Below are 17937 nucleotides of genomic sequence, written 5' to 3' on the forward strand. Positions count from 1 at the left end.
TCCCTCAAAAATTTGAGGCATAACACTGTCAGAGGGTCTGTTGAGATTTCTCCACTGACAGTAACTTCTGTTGACACATGCTTCTGTTAGACGGAGCCTAGATTTCTTTGGCCACTCCCTTTCAAAATATCCTCACTTTTTGTTTTCCACCTTAATTTTTTGCTTGCCAAAGTTTACACTCTTTTGCTATTGAGGCCAATATGGCTGCATTTCCAAGTTATAAAGTTTAGTGTGGTAGACCTTCCTGGAATATTTTAGCAACAGTATAACATTACTCAACCACCTATCCTCGCACATACAGTGTAAGGTTATAGAGAAGCAATACATCATTCAAAATTGTCATTCCATCATTTTTCAGTAATGACTTATGTCAAGGTACTCTTTCATTGCCAAGCTTTCTTCTTTTAAAGATTTTGTGGTTAGACACCTTCAGTTTTTCATCTTTGCCCAGGAACATAGAATTATTTCAAACAAACACTTGATTCAGACCTTTTATTTTCAATCAATCAATTAACCCTTTGATCTCAACCTTCAGTTATGCTGTAGTCTGTTCTGTTCTTTACTAGGCACAAAGATGCTTCTGTATTATTCTTTTCCAAACCAAAAGCTCCTTAACATCTGTCTTTTTTCCAGCTCCCAGTTTCAGTAGCTCTCCCAAGTGGCAAAAAACTTCGCTAGACTACCTAAAACAGTAAACTGAAGAGAGTTCACAAGTAATATTAACACTGATACTATATGCAGAAATCAGCTGAATACCCATGTGTCTGATTCTGATACATATCCTGCCATAAAACAGAAATAATTTGTCAATGGACTGGAATTGGTATAGACTAGCTGACAGACTCAGATCCCAAATGTTAGCTCTTCAAGGTCAAAAGTTATTGTATATAAAGGAAAATGTAATTATGGACTCTGAATCCTCAAAGGATTATGTAAATAAAATAACTCATTGGAAGAGGTGAAGAAATTAAGGACTCAAGATTAAAAAAAAAAAAAACCATGATAGAAGGAAAGAAAAGAAAAGCAACTCAGAGAAAAATCGGCAAAGATGTGGAGTGAAAGATTTCACTCCAGCTGGTTAGTCAAATGATAGAATTACAGAAGTGGATGGGATCTCAAAAGGTCATTTAGTCCAAAATCTCTACGCACACAGAATGACTGACTAAGTGTTATGTAGAACATTGCTGACATGAGATATCAGTGCTCTAAATCCCACTGGTTATTTGCTACTAGTACGCCAAAATGTAGCAATGAAAACTTAGTGATATCAGTAAACAGACTTATTAGAAGAACAATCTAATGTACCCAAGATATCTTAAGTGGGGAGGGGGAGGGAAATCAATATTTGAGCTGTAACTCTGTACAAAGGAAAGACATTTCTTTACAACAAAGAATGTAGTGGTTCAAATGTACACTTTTCACCAGTGCTGAAATACAATTAATATCAGCTGCTGTAGTGAAAAAAAATCATAGGAGATTGAAAAAGGTGATTTTACTGGAAATCTGTATCTCAGTGGATGTAATAAACATCCACTGGACACACCGGTATTTGGATATCATCAGGTGAAAGTGACTATGAAACACACTACAGCTATAAAAATCACCACCTGAAACTGCAAGTTCTCCTGTGTTGTTAGGGGCTGAAATCTTTCAAATTCTTGAGACTGTAGATATTATCAACTTGTTACTTTGTAAGAGAAAGCACATCACAGAAGGATAACGCAAAATATGAAAATTAAAATACTAATGGTCCAGCAATAATTTAGCAAGATGAGAAAGGAGGGGGGGGAAGCTTACTGACTTCAAAACCCCATTTTGTTCATTTCAACGGCAATGTTGCCTAATTAGGGAAAGCAGGATCAAGCCCTGAATATATTTCATTGTAATTAGCAAGGAAAATACCCAAACGATATTTAATGTCTTTCTAGACACACCAAATTCATTTGTTTAAATGTCAAGAAATTCCTATTGCATTTGGAAAACGTCTGTCCAAACAAAAACAAAAAACCAACCCCCACCCCACACACACACACACACACACACAAGTGCCTCTTTAGATAACACACACAGAAATAGAATAGAAGAGGGGGAGTGGTGAGATAAGTACCGTTATACAATAAAGAAAAAAAAATAAAGCAAAATGTAACAAGGGCTCAATTCAGCTGAAAAAAATCGGCAGTCATGTGCATGTGTAAAATATACACTTGTACAACAAAAAGGAGATCAAGGAAAATAAGGTGCATGTGACACAGTACCATAGGAGGCTTTTTTAAAAAGGTATCCAAACAATCTGAGCCCATGTGAACCAAAGAATACACAGTGGCGAACAACAAGGTTTCACCCTTCAGGGCTCTGATCCGAAACTAAGGTCACCCGTTTTTTTAGATGCAGCCTTGGCTGTCCCAACACATCAACTCATCCCATTACAAGGCAATTCACAAGCTTGGGTGGACCAGCTTGCAGTGGTTGATGACTTGCTCCCTGAATAGATATATGTCCTGACTGATTGGCTGTTGACCATATCTTAAATTTCTGACTCCTTTTCTTGGTTCCTCTGAACAACAAGCAATTGATGGCCAGGTGCGTTTGGACCCTGCCTTCCTTGGCCCCCATTCATAGGCATATTTTCCAGGGAAGTTGGATGTTCTGGTTATTTGGCCTATTGTGTGAACTTAGACCACTTATCTGGATTGCCCTTTGACTGGTCTTGTCTAGTCAGCAGCAGCAGAACAGTAGTTCTCAGGACTTGTATCTGACAACACATCAGAGGTAACAAGTTGCAGTGTAAATCCACCCCACACTAGCTTCCTACGCATTAAGTGAATTGTAATGCAGTGCACTAGGAAGTTCCCTAATGTGCTCTAAGCCAGAAGAGTGCAAACTGGGGTGGGGCAGGAATTTAAAAAGGGGGACACAGCACAATCATCTCACCCCCATAGCTTCTGTGCACATCTGTGCTGTGCTAGCATGCTGCACTGCCTGCCTCCTTGCCCCTGCAAGTCTCTGCTATTGCCAGAGGGCCAACATCATTTCCCTTCCCTCCCCTGGCTCACTTGACCTGCTCCTCCAGCCCTCCTGCCCACTAAGTGTCCACCATCCCCTGAGAGTGCTGGAAGATGCCAGCATCTCCCACTAGCAGCAAGCTGAGACTTGCATTTCAAGGCAACTCAGTGGGGTTAAGCATTTATTGGGACAACCCCTTGTTTCGGCTTCCCAGAGAGAGTTTAACTTTTGTAAGTGCAATTTTGTTGATCTTTTGTTCAACTTTTAAGGGCTGTCTGGACATTTTTCACAATGATGAAAGACATATAATGGGCTCCCACAAGAACCTGAATGGGGACCCATACTGTTCAAGAAATTCATAAATGATCTAGAAAATGGGAACACAGCGAGGCAGTCAAAGTGAGTAGATAATACAATATTCCTCAAGATAGTCAAGTCTCAAGCAGATGGTGAAGGGATCACGAGAGTAAGAAGAAAACAACTGGAGAGTTAAGCAATTGTTCAAGCTGACATTATCAAGGGTCCAAAAGCAAGTTATTCTGCGATGTGGGAAAGAAAAGTATGGCAAAAGACCACCATGGATTAACCAGGAAATCTTCCATGATCTCAAAAACAAAAGAGGAGTCCTATAAAAACTGAAGACTAGGATAAATTGTAAAGGATGAATAAGAAAAACTATATAGGTATGCAGGGCAAGATTAGAAAGGCAAAGGCACACAATTAATTGAAAGTAGCTAGACACAAATGTTAAGATGATATTCTATAAATACATTAGGAGCAAGAGGGAGACAAATAACAGTCTAGGCCCACTGCTCAGTGAAGAGGGAGAAACAATATCAGAAAGCTTGGAAATGGCAGAGATGCTTCATGACTCCTTTAGTTTAGTCTTCACGACGACAACTGATAGAGTGCGCTTAACACTGCGGCCGTGTCTACATGTGCCCCAAACTTCGAAATGGCCACGCAAATGGCCATTTTGAAGTTTACTAATGAAGCACTGAAATGCATATTCAGTGCTTCATTAGCATGTGGGCGGCTGCGGCACTTCGAAATTGACGCGCCTCGCCGCTGCGCGTCTCATCCAGATGGGGCTCCTTTTCAAAAGCACGCCGCCTACTTCTAAGTCCCCTTATTCCCACGAGCTCATGGGAATAAGGGGACTTCAAAATTGACGCGCCTCACCGCCGCGCATCTCGTCCAGACGGGGCTCCTTTTCGAAAGCACGCCGCCTACTTCGAAGTCCCCTTATTCCCATGAGCTGATGGGAATAAGGGGACTTCGAAGTAGGCGGGGTCCTTTCGAAAAGGAGCCCCGTCTGGACGCGACGTGCGGCGGTGAGGCGCGTCAATTTCGAAGTGCCGCGGCCGCCCGCATGCTAATGAAGCACTGAATATGCATTTCAGCGCTTCATTAGTAAACTTTGAAATGGCCATTTCAAAGTTTGGGGCACATGTAGATGTAGCCAGTGAATGCTAGTGGGAAGGGGGTAAGTTTAAACATGATGTTAAAAAGAACAAAGTTAAAAATTACTTAGAAAAGTTAGATGCCTGCAAGTCACCAGAGACTTATGAAATGCATCCTAGAATACTCAAAGAGCTCAGAGAAGGTCTCTGAGCCTTTAGCAGTCATCTTTAAAAAGTCATGGAAGTCGGGAGAGATTGCAGAATGCTGGAAAAGAGCAAATATAGTGCCCATCTATAAAATGGGGAAGAGCAACACAGGAATTACAGACCATTCAGTTTAACTTCTGTTCCAGCAAAGATAATGGAACAAATAATTAAGGAATTCTGCAAACATCTGGAAGATAATAAGGTGATAGGTAACAGCCAGCATAGAATTGTATGGAACAATTCATGCCAATCCAATCTGATAGCTTTCTTTTGTAGCATAACAAGTCTTGTAGATAAGGGAGAGACAGTGGACATGGTAGACTTTAGTAAGGCATTTGATACAGTCTTGTACTGAGCCAGTTTCTTGATTAGATCATACATCTTTGATGGAGCTACTATAAGGTGTGTGCATAACTGGCTGGCTAACCAGAGTAGTTATTAACAGTTCACAATCATGCTGAAAGGGCATAACAAGTAGGGTTCCACAGTGGTCTGTTTTGGGACCACTTCTATTCAATAATCTTCAACAAACCATTTGAATAATGGCATAAAAGTACGCGTCTCAGATTTGCAGATGATACCGAGCTAGGAGGGATTGTAACTGCTTTGGAGGATAGAGTCATAATTCAAAATGATCTGGACAAACTGGAGAAGTGGTCCGAGGTAAACAGGATGAAGTTTAATAAGGACAAATGCAAAGTACTCCACTTCGGAAGGAAAAATCAGGTTCACACATACAGAATGGAAAGCGGCTGTCTAAGCAAGGAATACTGTGGGAAGAAAACTAGGCATCTTAGCTTGTGGTCCACTATATGTGAGTCAGAAGTGTGACACTATTGAAAAATGAAAGCAAACATGATTCTGGGATGCAATGACACCTTATTCTGCACTGATTAAGTCTCAGTTGAAGTATTGTGTCCAGTTCTGGACACCACATTTCAAGATAGATATGGAGAAATTGGAAAGGTCCAGAAAAGGACAACAAGAATGATTAAAGGTCTTGAGATCCTGAGCTATGAGGGAAGACAAAGAATTGGGCTTGTTTACTTCAGGAGAGAGAAGACAGAGGCGACATGATAGTTTGCAAGTACAAGAGTAAGCGTGTTACAAGGGGCAAGCGGGGGGGGGGGGGGGGGGGGAGAAAACTTTCTTGGCCCCTGAAGACCAGATAAGCAGCAGTGAGATGGAACTACAGCAAGGGAGGTTTAGGTTGAACATTAGGAAAAAAAAAAATCATGTCAGGGTGGTTAAACAGTGAAATAAATTGCCTAGGGAGGACGTGGAATCTCCATCACTGGAGATATTAAAGAGCAGGTTATACAGACATCTATCAGGGATGGTCCTGCTGTGAGGGCAGAGGACTGGACTTGATGACCTCTTGAGGTCCCTTCCAGTTCTAGTATTCTATGAAAATGGGTGACTGAACAACAAAACGAATTTCATCGGTCAGTGTTAATAAATGCTTAGTAATGTACAATGGAAAAAACAGTCCCAATTATACAAAATTATACATACAAAATGATAGCCTCTAAATTAGCTCTTACCTCTCAAGAATGTCATTGTGGAGTATCTGTAGTTCTCTGAAAACATCCGCTCAATATGCATTGACAGACAATAAAAGCTAACAATGTTAGGAACCATCAGGAAGAGGATAGATAATGAGACAAAATGTCACTCTGTAAATTCCCGGTATGACAAACTCAGAATGTTCTGCTCAGTTCTGGCTGCCCCAAAACAAAAAAGGCATTAGAAAAAGGAAAAATTACAGGCAAGAGCAACAACAATGAACAGAGGTATGGAATAGTTTCCATATGGGGGAGAGAAACAAAGACTTGGAAAGGAGATGACCCAGGGGAGACATGAAAGCAGTCTATAAAGTCATTAATTGCATTCAAAAAGTGAATAAAAATGTGATACACCCATCACATCCCACAAGAACCAGAGGTTACTAAATGAAATTAATAGGCAACAGAGTCAAAACTAACACAGGAAAGTACTTATTCACACAATGCACCATGAACTGGTGGGACTCATTGCCAGAAAACATTGTAAAAGCCTAACACTATAATTGGGTTTAAGTGGGTCCCTTATTGAAATAGTGATTTTTCCTTGCCCTGGGCTGAGGATAAGTATCAGGTGCCAAAGAGCCATCCTCTGTGTAAGCTCAGTGCAGTAGCCAAGATCCAGAGCAGAGACCATCCAGGCTTCTGGGAAGCCAGAACTCAGTGGAGACACCTGAGACTAGAATCTGTAGCTGAGCTGAGCTAGCAGCTAGGCAGACTGAGGGGTGGATCCTGGACACAGAGGGCCCAGCAGACAGAGATATTGCCAAACAACAGAGCCAGGAAGGCTGAGGCGCACGTGAACCCAATGGGAAGGCTGATATTGAGAATAAGAGGACCATCACCTAGAGACTGAGCAAATGTAGCCATCACTGAAAGATGCATTTTATCCATCCAGGTCCTGGAAAGGAGGTTTAGGATGTGTAAGGAATAGATTGTACATAATAGTCTGAAGAAAATTCAGTATTCCCTGTACCTATAATGATCCATTAAGCTTTTCAGGCTCTGGTTGCCCATTGTTTATGGAATGTTATGTGGCATTAACTCAATATCAGTGATCTCTGAGCTAGGGAAATGGTCACAGAAGAGTACCATGAAGTAGAGATAGCGTAGGTGCTGTCCTGCGAGACCAATGAGAGACTTGCGGAGTAAGCCACCGAGAAGTTCTAGGCCCAGCCTTATTAACATAACAAGCACAGGAGAGAAGGAAGAGTGCTTGAGATCACCCAGAGGCCAGGTCTCAAATTCTTTTGTCCCCAGGTTTCACTGGGGTAGTTTAGGAGCCTAGACAATTCTTTATGGGAGCAGGACCATCCTCTAGCATATACAGAGATGCTGTGGGCAATGTGGATGCTGAATATTAGCATACACTTCTCAAAAAGGGCTATGCAGGCTTATTTTGCTTCAGAGCAGTGACAACGTAAATATTTGTAAAGCTGCAAGGTTTAAATTATGAAACCACTGATATAGCAAATATTTATAAATTACTAGAATGACTTCTATTCACCTGTATTTCCTTGTCTTTCTATCTCATGGTGTATATACAACCCATTTTATAAGACAGCAAAGCGTACCCTGGAGCAATGCTAAAAATGGTTCCCTGCCAAGCCCCACCAGCACATTGTCCTAATTTCTCCTGGGCATAACAGAAAATGTACTTCTTGTACTCATGAGCTTTCCCAATTGGCCAACAATTCTCTATTTTCATGCAAAAACACTTTTCATGGGAAATCCAGGCACACACTGGGAGTCTTACTTTCAGAAAGCCTGGATTCCACCTATAGGCATGTGCTCAAAAGCCTCTTGTTCTATCCAAATCACTAAGACTGGTGTTTTCTTAGTCGTCAGCACTCCTGATTTATGAGATAGGCAAAAATACAGTACTATTCGAAAAGTCAACTGAGGTGGCATTTCCAGCACAGCTCTGTTCTGCAACACCTGAATCATCTGTCTTGCTAGCTAGCTATTTATACCACACTGTCAGTCATCACTTTGTCAAGTAGGCTAGTTTATGAATGTAAAAATTGGAAGTAGTGACATTAATATATAAAAACAAAGTAAATGCAGTAGATGCTTCCTATTGACTGCAAAAGCCTAGCCCTTCTAGCTTACCAGTGTTATTTTCAATGCCATTACTAGTCAGCTGATTTGGAGATCTATACTGAGAATGTCTCTACAGACAGATTGTTTCTGGAAATGAGCTACATGACCAGCATCTTTTTATGTGTTTCACTTATTTCACTGGAAAGGATTGTTGCAAAGAACTATTTTCCTCTTATGATATATAATACTTTATACTCACACTGCACCTTGTCTGATTATGGAAAATATTTGCATGCCATATTGAAGCCGTCAACTAACAGTATAAGCCAAAGGCTGTGAAGCAAAGTAGGCCTTGTCAGAAAAGTAACATATGTTATCAGCTAAACTAGTACAGGTTGCACCTTTCTAGTCCAGTGCCCTCAGGACCTGACTGGTGCTGAATGACAGAAGCTGCCTAACCACTAAAGGTCAACATCATGTAGCAGTATTACCAACACTTCCACTGCTTACTGGGCTCTTAGAAGACAAGCAGGGGTAAATTAGAGCTAAATAACAGCACAGAACACTGAGAGCTGGGATTCCTCGCTGTAAACAAACTTGGGAAACTTGGCCGCACCCATGATAAATGGTTGTCTGGCTAACTTAAATCACACCAGATAATGGATGTCACCCAATGAGAACATGCCAGACTAGAGAGTTTTGACCTGCAATCACATTCCTAATAGAAAAGATGGCACGAGAATTATTCGGACCTCAAGTTACTATGTGAACAGTACAAAACATGGTACAGGAAAACACCAACAGATCATTGAAGAGCATGGCTTTGTTTGGAAAAAGCAGGTACAGGGGTAGTAAGTGACATCTGCAGTGTAATACATAAAATTTGATTGGTCTAAAGGACAGCATTTAGTTATATTGATTAAGTTATGTTGTGGGTGCCCAGGTGTGAGTAACTGTTGCGATAGTATACTAAGACTGTGCTTTGATGATCAATCTGGCTGAGTGCCTTCATGAAACTGAGCCTATGGTCTTTTTCCATGGATGACATTGAGATCTACTTAATTGGCAAGTTACCTTGTTTGCTGGTGCAACTAATATCTGAGTGCCATGAACCACATAGGAGGAAAACACACTCAGCATTATCCTTACTTAACATGTGAAGAAACTAAGGTAGACACCTTTAGTCAAGATCACACAGTATGAGGCACAAGGTGGTCTCTTCATCTTCAGCTCTTTATATAAATAGCCTGATTTAAGACATTGGTTTTCTTTGTCTGTCCATAAAGCGTTAGTTACTCATGAATCAGCCAGAAATAATTCCATAAACATTAATATATGGTTCCATGGATTTATTCTCATCCCTGCTGTGTTCAAGTTTGACTTTGTTTTGGTTGGACAGGTTCTGTGCCTAACTGCAAAAATGGTTTCCCCCACCCCCCAATTATCAAGCCCAAAATGGAGCATAAATTCAACTGTCTGAACAAAAGAAGAGATCCCAGCAGATTATTATATAACTGCAAAAGAACTGGAAGAGAAACAGAAAAACTTGGTAACAAACATAACTTTTCAACCTTTGCCTGAGGGAAGCACAGCATCCCAAGGATGAAACTACCGCCACAAAATTACACATACCAAAAGAATAAAGCAACTTTAAAAACTACAGGGACAGCAGACCTATCATCTAGCCATGTTTCTTATATATTTCTCTCTCTCTTCTGGGGCTGACTTGTAGTTTCAAACACAGACAAGCAAGATTTTGAAAAGTTTCTGTACTGTATCCTCTTTAATCTCTGAAGCAGAATATACAAAGGCAAACAAGTTCTGGTTTAATATTTGTGTATTATTGAAAGATGTTTTGACACAGTGACAGAATTAACAATCACAAGAGCAGAAGCAGATCAAAAGGTCAGAGAAAGTAAACAGAGAAATGTACAGTACCTAAATGCATTGCGACATTGATAGCCAGTCACAAAGGAGCTTGACAAGGTTATTTTGTCAAGACTGACTTCTACTAAAGGATAATTTAGGAGATACAACATTAATGGCAAATGAGGAGATGCCCCTCTAGGGTAGTTTATTTTAATAAGATGAGTGATATGCCACTTTCACCAAGAACTATCATATCAACAAGCAAAGGTGACACGAGATTTGAATAAAATAGTGTAGAATTTTAAACAAAAATTTTGTCTTTACTTTGGAGATCAAACCAGGTCTAAGATATAAACTCATTACCATTTGTTTGAATTTCACACAAACCTACAACCAAAACAAATCTCAATCATGAACCTCTCAGGTTTTTTTTGTGTAAGATATGTGAATTTGATCTGACTCATTCCCTCCACCCTATTTGTTATACAACTCCTGACAAAGCCTAGTAGGAAAAAAGAGTCAGTTATTTATTGTGTCACACTGGTGTTTGAGCACCACATTCTCCAGAGTAGCACAACAAAATTTTATACAACTAGAAGAAATTTAGAAATATTTCTATCACTTTGTACCTTATAAAGAGGCCTCTGCAGTCTGTTTGGATTGTAGATTCTTCCTGGAGCACACATCCGTTCTGGTGCAATAAGTTGAAAATTCCCAAAGAAAAAGCTGTATTTAGATGGAGCAAATCTTGACAGGTTTTGTTTGTAATTCAGTTAAAACAAACCTAATGTTATCTGGATGTTGTGATTCTCCTCACAGAACACATTACAAACCCAGGAAAGTCAAAACTAGAGTAAATTTAAAAAGATATCCAACAGTGTTAAACTATGGAAAATTAAACCTAAAAGTGCCCCAAAAACGTACTAGCCATGCTGTAATAGAGCTTTCAGACTCTTACCTGTGCTCTAAGCAGCAAACAGCTTATAGACTCAGGCTACTCCAACCACCTTGCACCATTAATTTACAATGAGAGCTCCCAACACCTCCATACTGCTCACACACAGCTCTGTTCCAACAATTCTAGGACACTCCCCCTGCAACATGCAAAGCAGAGAAAAATGACATCCTCCCCCAAGGAAAGGGATATGTAGGACTTTTTGTGGCTGTTTGTAACCTCTGCATAATGGGTTAATTAGCCTTCCAGCACACAAATTAGGCACAGCTCTGTTTAATCAGTTCCAGTCTAAATTGATTAGAGCAACTGTGTGGAGAGGTCTGGCTCAGGTTTTCTTACCTAACACTCAGTCACAGATACCAAGAAGTAACCATGCAACTGTGAATAAAGTAACACAGTGTTTGTAGCCTCAGATCAAATAAAGTGATCTTTAAGTATGCATTACATTTATTCCTGTTCCCCCTTTCCAGTTTCCTTCCAATCTCATGTGTCATTTTTTATATTTTAAATAAAATATAGATTGAGTACCACTCAGGAAATATCACACTGTCTACACTTTGCAGGCAAGAGGAATGCACTTACCTATACAGCTTGCACCCCAATCTGCCTTTTTACCCCACACCATGTCAGTTCAAATAGCCTCATCAGTATGCACACTCCAACGTGCAGCTAACATTAAAGCTGCATGGGCTGTTTAAGAGCACTGTGGTCATTGACATTCACACTGTCTCAAAAATTTAGCTTTCTAGATTAATATAATCTCTGTTTTTGGCAAGAAAGACTTATAACTAAACTTAACTTATAACTCCTTCGCTTCACATATGCTATGAACATCGTTATGTGCTCTACTACTTTCACTTTTCTAATAATCATTTCTTCTCCTGAATATGACCTTATTCCTTTCTCAATACATGCTACTTTCCCTCCGTAAGAGAAAAGAAGGGTCAGCCAATAACAAAGATTATAAAGGCCATAAAAATTCTGCATTATGTTGATGTGCAGTAAGACATAGAAATATTGGAGTACTTGAGCACTGGAGGTGGGTTGCACATGGAAATAGGAGAGCAGACATAATGGATTATGATCTTTCAAATGATAAATTTGACTGATTTACATGGCAGTATATTGCAGCTGGTTTCTCTCCCTTCACCCCAAACATTTCAGAGCTCTTTGCAGTCACTTTTCTCAGTAGAGAAGGGATAGAGAGGAAGACCTGACAGAGTAACAAAGGGAGGCAATGATGGGTTTATAAGTGCTGGAAGTGTTGACAGGATGTCAGTGAGAGAATTAGTCAAGTGGTTTGTGGCCTGTGTGATACTAGAATGTAAAAGAATGGGGGGGCGGGGAAGAGGGAGACAAAGAAATATCAGAGAGGTCTGGAGAAGAATCAAGGAAGTCTTGGAAAATATCTGGATGATCAGGACAGTCATTGGACAATGAAAATATTTCAGCTGATAGCACATAATTAGAGCTGGATAAAAGCACATAATGTTACAAATATGTGGATGACATTAAGATAGTAAAAAGCACCTGAGCAATACATAGCAGCACTAAGGGTAAGTGGACTGAGGAATGAGAGTTTGGTGAAAATTAAAAAGGATGAGAAACTGTGGACACATTTACAGAAGGCTGAAGTGGATGTCAAAGGAGTTCAAGGAGCATCTGGGATAACTGATGTCCATCCCTCAAATACAAAATATTTCAGACATTCTATTACCATCAAGCACCAAAGTATCTAAGCACTGAATACAATTTGGTATTGACTATATGGGAACTTGTGAACTTACTCTAAATTACCCATAAATAAACTTGGTTAAAATAAGATCATAAACTTTGGGAAGACAAGTGCTCGAAAGTCAGGAAATATCAGCTTTAAGATTAACCTTAGAACCTTAATTTAACTTCCAGGTGCATATCTATCATAATGCTTTCCATATGATTACATGCTACTTTTCCACAGCACTACTACTTCATTCATTCAAAAAAGTTCTAATCCACACAACTGGAAATTCTTTAGGGCTTTTGCTAGAAAGAAGTTCATCAGCATTTCTAGCTTATCTTATTAAATGTCATGGTGATTACCGAAAAACTGTGTTTTATATGTAGAAGCATTTTTAAATTAATACTATTCTCTATTTAGCTGTGTATAAATGTGCTCGTTACAATTTGAAGCTGCTGATATCTTCCTCTTGCACAATGTCACTGAGGGTTTGTTTACACTGCAAACCAAGGGCTTGTAGACTCTGGTGTTTCTAAGTCTGTGTCTGAGCACCCTCACTGCGTTTTGTACCCAGGTTTGTGTTTGCTTGACTCTGGGCTTGTCTATGCTACCTCCCTACCTTGAAGGGAGGATAAGTATGGTGTTGGGAGTTTATTAATGAACTGCGGTGCATATGCAGCACTTCATTAAGCAAATTCCCCCCTGCGGAAACTCCAAAGTGTTAAAGTTCGAAGTGCCGGCTGGCGTCTAGCTGCAGCTAACCCACAGGTAGTTTGAAGTGCCTGAAGTCCCTTTATTCCATGACAGCTAGACACAAGCTGGCACTTCAAAGTTTAACACTTTGAAGTTGCTGTGGGGGGCGGGGGGATTGCTTAATGAAGTGCTACATATGCACCGCAGCACTTCATTAATAAACTCCCAACACTTTACTACCATGCTCCCTTCGAAGTTGGGAGCTAGTGTAGACAAGCCCTAAAAGCCCTCAAACTTTTGAGGAGTAAAGGGACTTCAAAGTACCCCAGGCACTTCGAAGTACCAGCAGGTTAGCCGCAACTACACGAGCCAGCACCAAAGTTTAACACTTTGGAGTTGCTGCCAGGGGAATTTGCTTAATGAAGTGCTGCATATGCACCGCAGCACTTCATTAATAAACTCCCAACACTCTACTTACCAGGCTCCCTTCGAAGTAGGGCAGTAGTGTAGACAAGCCCCGTGGGTCTCATAGCCATGCTTAAATATCCATACCACACCATGCAGATATTCTGACTTGGATCTGTGCCTTGAACTACCTCTGTACTGAAAAATGACAGGGCTTGGCTCTGAGTCACAGACAGACTCAGGCTCTAACCCCTCTAAAGCAGGGTTGTGAGACCTGGGTCCTGAGTGTTGGCACACCTGACACAGTCTGATTTCTGGTGGATGAAAGGGGGATGTGGGTTCAAACTTGAGCCAGAGCCAAGTCTTAGCATACAGTGCAGGCATGCCTTTAGGGGCCTTACATTTTTGACATCAATTAGACCATCCCTAATGTATGCTGAGGTTAGGCTGTTACAGATTGGGTGTTGCAACAGGCTCCCGGATTGTCTTTACTCTGTTTGGAGATTTCAGCCCTCCTCACACACATTTACCCTAACAAATGCATCATGGAAAAGGTTTAGGTGGCTTAAATTCACATACCATAAATGTAGCTATAAGAACAGTGAAGAATTACCTAGTTTAGCCCTCACATCCTGCAACAATGATTCTTCTTTCTCTGGACTATCCCACACAACAAAGCATCAACCCCAGACACCTCCTGCCTACATTTCCTCACAAAATATACAACCTTTGGTTCCAAGTAAGTGGAATGGTCAGAAAAAGATAACTTCACAGATCACAAGTCTGATTCATATGAAATGTTACCAAGGAAATAACAACACATGGGCTACAGAGCAGGTGGGAGTGATTTAGCTCTTTATATTTCTGTTCATAAAAATAAAAGATATAAAACTTACATGCATGCGCGCACACACACACACACACACACAGAGAAATCAGATGTTTTCTGTAAGTTCAGGATGCTCAATTGGTACTGAAGTAGATATTAGTGTACAGGGAAGGACCGAAGAGGAGCACTAATAAGTTTTAAGAAATCAGTCACCTGCTGGAGAGGACCTATAAGAATAAAGCAAATCTTCACTTAATTTTTTTTTCTAGACATCTACTTTTCCCTCATGCTTCCTCCCCACATCCTCATTCATCCCTCACAAGCTTTCTCCCATGGCGAGAAAGAGGTTTCCAAAGTCAGGACTTCCCCTTTAAAACCTGTGGCTTTTATGTTCCCGGGGATGAGAAATTGCTACAAAGCTGACCTCCCCTCACCTTTTTTGCACAACTTTTAGCAGGCCTGGACAATGCCCCCGTTCTGGTGCAGGACAGTCAATGTTTTTAAATCTTCCTTACATGTGAAGCAACCCTGATTGACACCTGGCGTATGCATTGTCTGATAGATGTACACATTGCTGGAGGTCACTTATAAAGAAATAACTTTGGTAATACAATAAATTGTTTAACCTTTGCACACCATATTAATTTATTTTTCTCAAAAGCATTCAATTATATTTGTTGGAAAGGATGTCAGCTCCTTTCTTATATATTTCATGATGTTACAAAATAAAACAGTGTCAATGTCCTTTTTAGTATTTGCACAAACACTAAATAATAATGATAAAAATGTTGCACTTGAGAGAATTCCTGGAAAAGATGCCATTAAATATATACATACAAAAATTTGTTGAGTGGCTTTGAGAAGATAATAAATTATGGACACGACAACGTGTAAACAAGATACAGACGGTATCTGCTGCTCAGGGATGTTGGTTTTAGTAGTTGATCAAACACTTTTTTTTCAGAATAGCAGTTATTTGAATGCAAATAAGGGTTGAGCATACTCCTCCACATCCTATTTAATAAAGGAAAGAAAAAATATTGAATTTTCCATCCACTGATGCATAAACAACATTTCTTGAAGTAATTCACAGCCTTGTGTCAAGCAATGTTTTTACAAGTCACTTTGTGAAGGATCAGTGTTACCGGTGTGACAAACATTAAATATTTAGCATACATTCAACTGATGTAAATGGAAAAAAAAACCCGACAACTGCAGCAACCTTTTAAGGGAAATTTTTAATTGTTAAGTGATTGTGATATGAAAAATATTTGCCAAATATTTTAAATTCAATTAAAAATAAGTTAAAATGAGCAATTTTTTGTAAAGCTACTTTATAAATCCTTTTCCAGTTCACAACTCTGCTTCTTTCATTGTGTTTGAAAATTTAAATTCCCACCCAGGCACTAGAGCTGAGGTGTGAATAAGATTAATATATATCTCTTATCATTCCCCAAAAGGCCAACATCTTCAATTTCTGTGATTATACATGTGGCTATTATGAGAACACTGAAATAAATAAGACACATCTCATTTTTGTTGAGTATTAGTCATGAATTTAAAGATGACTAGGACAGGCAGAGAATGGAGATGAGTTTGCTGAGGCTGCTATGATATAGGTCGCCAACTGTGAAAAGAAAATTGTACTTCTTAATAACTCTTACTCACACTAGAAAGAGATGTAAATCAGGTGAAATACAGGCTAAAAGTGAAAGCCATTTTAAGAGAAAAGATTCAAATAGCATTTGGTCTGAAATGGGGCTGAATCCATTTGGAACCATTCTGACACTTCTCGTAGCAGCAACAAATCAGCATTTTATCCCCTAGGTGTCAAAAATCAGTGCCAAAGCCTTAAATGCTGGCACTAAACTTAACAGAAGTAATTTTTTTTCTCACTTCAGACAACCACCCTGTCTGCAACAATCTTTCTGAGATTTGCCACCATTGTATGTTGTCTTCTGTTGTGCGGTCATGACTGCTTAAAAATGGGTTGGAGGCTAGAGTTATTTTTGATTCTGAAAATAGTGTAAAGCGCTTTGCATTTAGGGTACATAGACAAGTGGCTGCGAAGAAGGCCGTGTTGCACAGAAGCATCCTATTCCAAAGGACCTAGGTAATTAATGGAAATTAGCAGGTGCAACACAGAAAGAGTAAACAGACTAAAACAATGAAGTATTCTAGTCTTTAAAAACTTGCAAGCCTTTGAGAGAGTGCGCCTCACATACCATGCTGAGCCTCAAGGGAGCTCACCCCAGACTGTTGAGACAAAGGCTCAGGCTCTGTTTGCCAGACTGCAACAGTTCCAAACTAGAAACAGAACGGGCTAGCGACAGCCAGTCATATGTCAAAATTCCAAGACAAAGGATTTGGTTTTGGCTGTATTTGTAGTGTAGAAGAGAGAGAAGCATCACAGCCAGTGAGGACCCTTTTACCCTCTATTTCCTGGTCTAAGGGAAGATTTTGAGCCTCTGGGGATTTCAGGGGCATTGAAGAGCATCATCTCAGCAGAGACCAGAAATTCAGGAAGTTGAAGAGAAAGTCATGATCAGCCCAAGTTCTGGGAATTGTAATAGCTATTCTGTATTTTGTGGGTCCTGATGGACACTCCTCTGGCCCTTTGGGCTCTCTGTAATTGAAGGTACCCTTATAGGTAAACCCAGGATCTGTAACCTTAGGAGAAAAAGGGGAAAAGGATCAACCACACTTCAGAGCTGGGTCCCAATTCCTTATCTATTTATTTTTGGCTACTAACTGTCTATCCAGTAGAGATTTCTGCTTCCATCTCCCATTCCCAATGTATTTCTAGAGTTACAGTAAGTTTACTCCTCAATGAGAACCCAAGGGCATCAGTGAACAGTCCAAAAGTCTACTCTGGCACATTAATGTTAAATCAACTCTTCTTAACTGCCATGTAAGGGTTTTGAAAAAAATCCCCCTAAGATAGCACAAAGTGTGAGAGAGGGTAGAAGAGATTGTTACAGGTGAGAATTGAAGGCCACTGGAGAATCACTGAGCAGAAGAAATGGAGAATGACTATTTCAGTTCATCCCAAGAGTTTGAGGAAAAGCCTCAGACTGACAATGAAGAGGTTATGGGGATGGAGACTGGGAACAATGAGGAGAGTGGAAAGCAGCAAGAGATTTGAGAGAAATCAGTGCTAATTATTTAAAAACAAGGACAAATTTCAACTGAAATTAGAAGTGGATGGAGAGCAAACACAGGTGTTTGCAAAGATTCAACAACTTAGA

General features: G+C 40.1%; 1 protein-coding gene across 1 annotated transcript in view; it reads right to left on the reverse strand.

The window, feature by feature from the left end:
* SGCZ (sarcoglycan zeta) overlaps window positions 1-11131 on the reverse strand; it is a 470824-nt gene extending 459693 nt beyond the window's left edge. Inside the window, exon 1 of the transcript XR_012645368.1 lies at window positions 11046-11131. The gene's annotated coding sequence lies outside the window, so the exon portion shown is untranslated. The remainder of the gene's footprint in view (window positions 1-11045) is intronic.
* Between the last annotated feature and the right edge of the window lie 6806 nt (window positions 11132-17937).

The sequence above is a fragment of the Carettochelys insculpta genome, chromosome 4 (assembly GCF_033958435.1).
Source record: "Carettochelys insculpta isolate YL-2023 chromosome 4, ASM3395843v1, whole genome shotgun sequence".
NCBI lineage: Eukaryota > Metazoa > Chordata > Testudines > Carettochelyidae > Carettochelys > Carettochelys insculpta.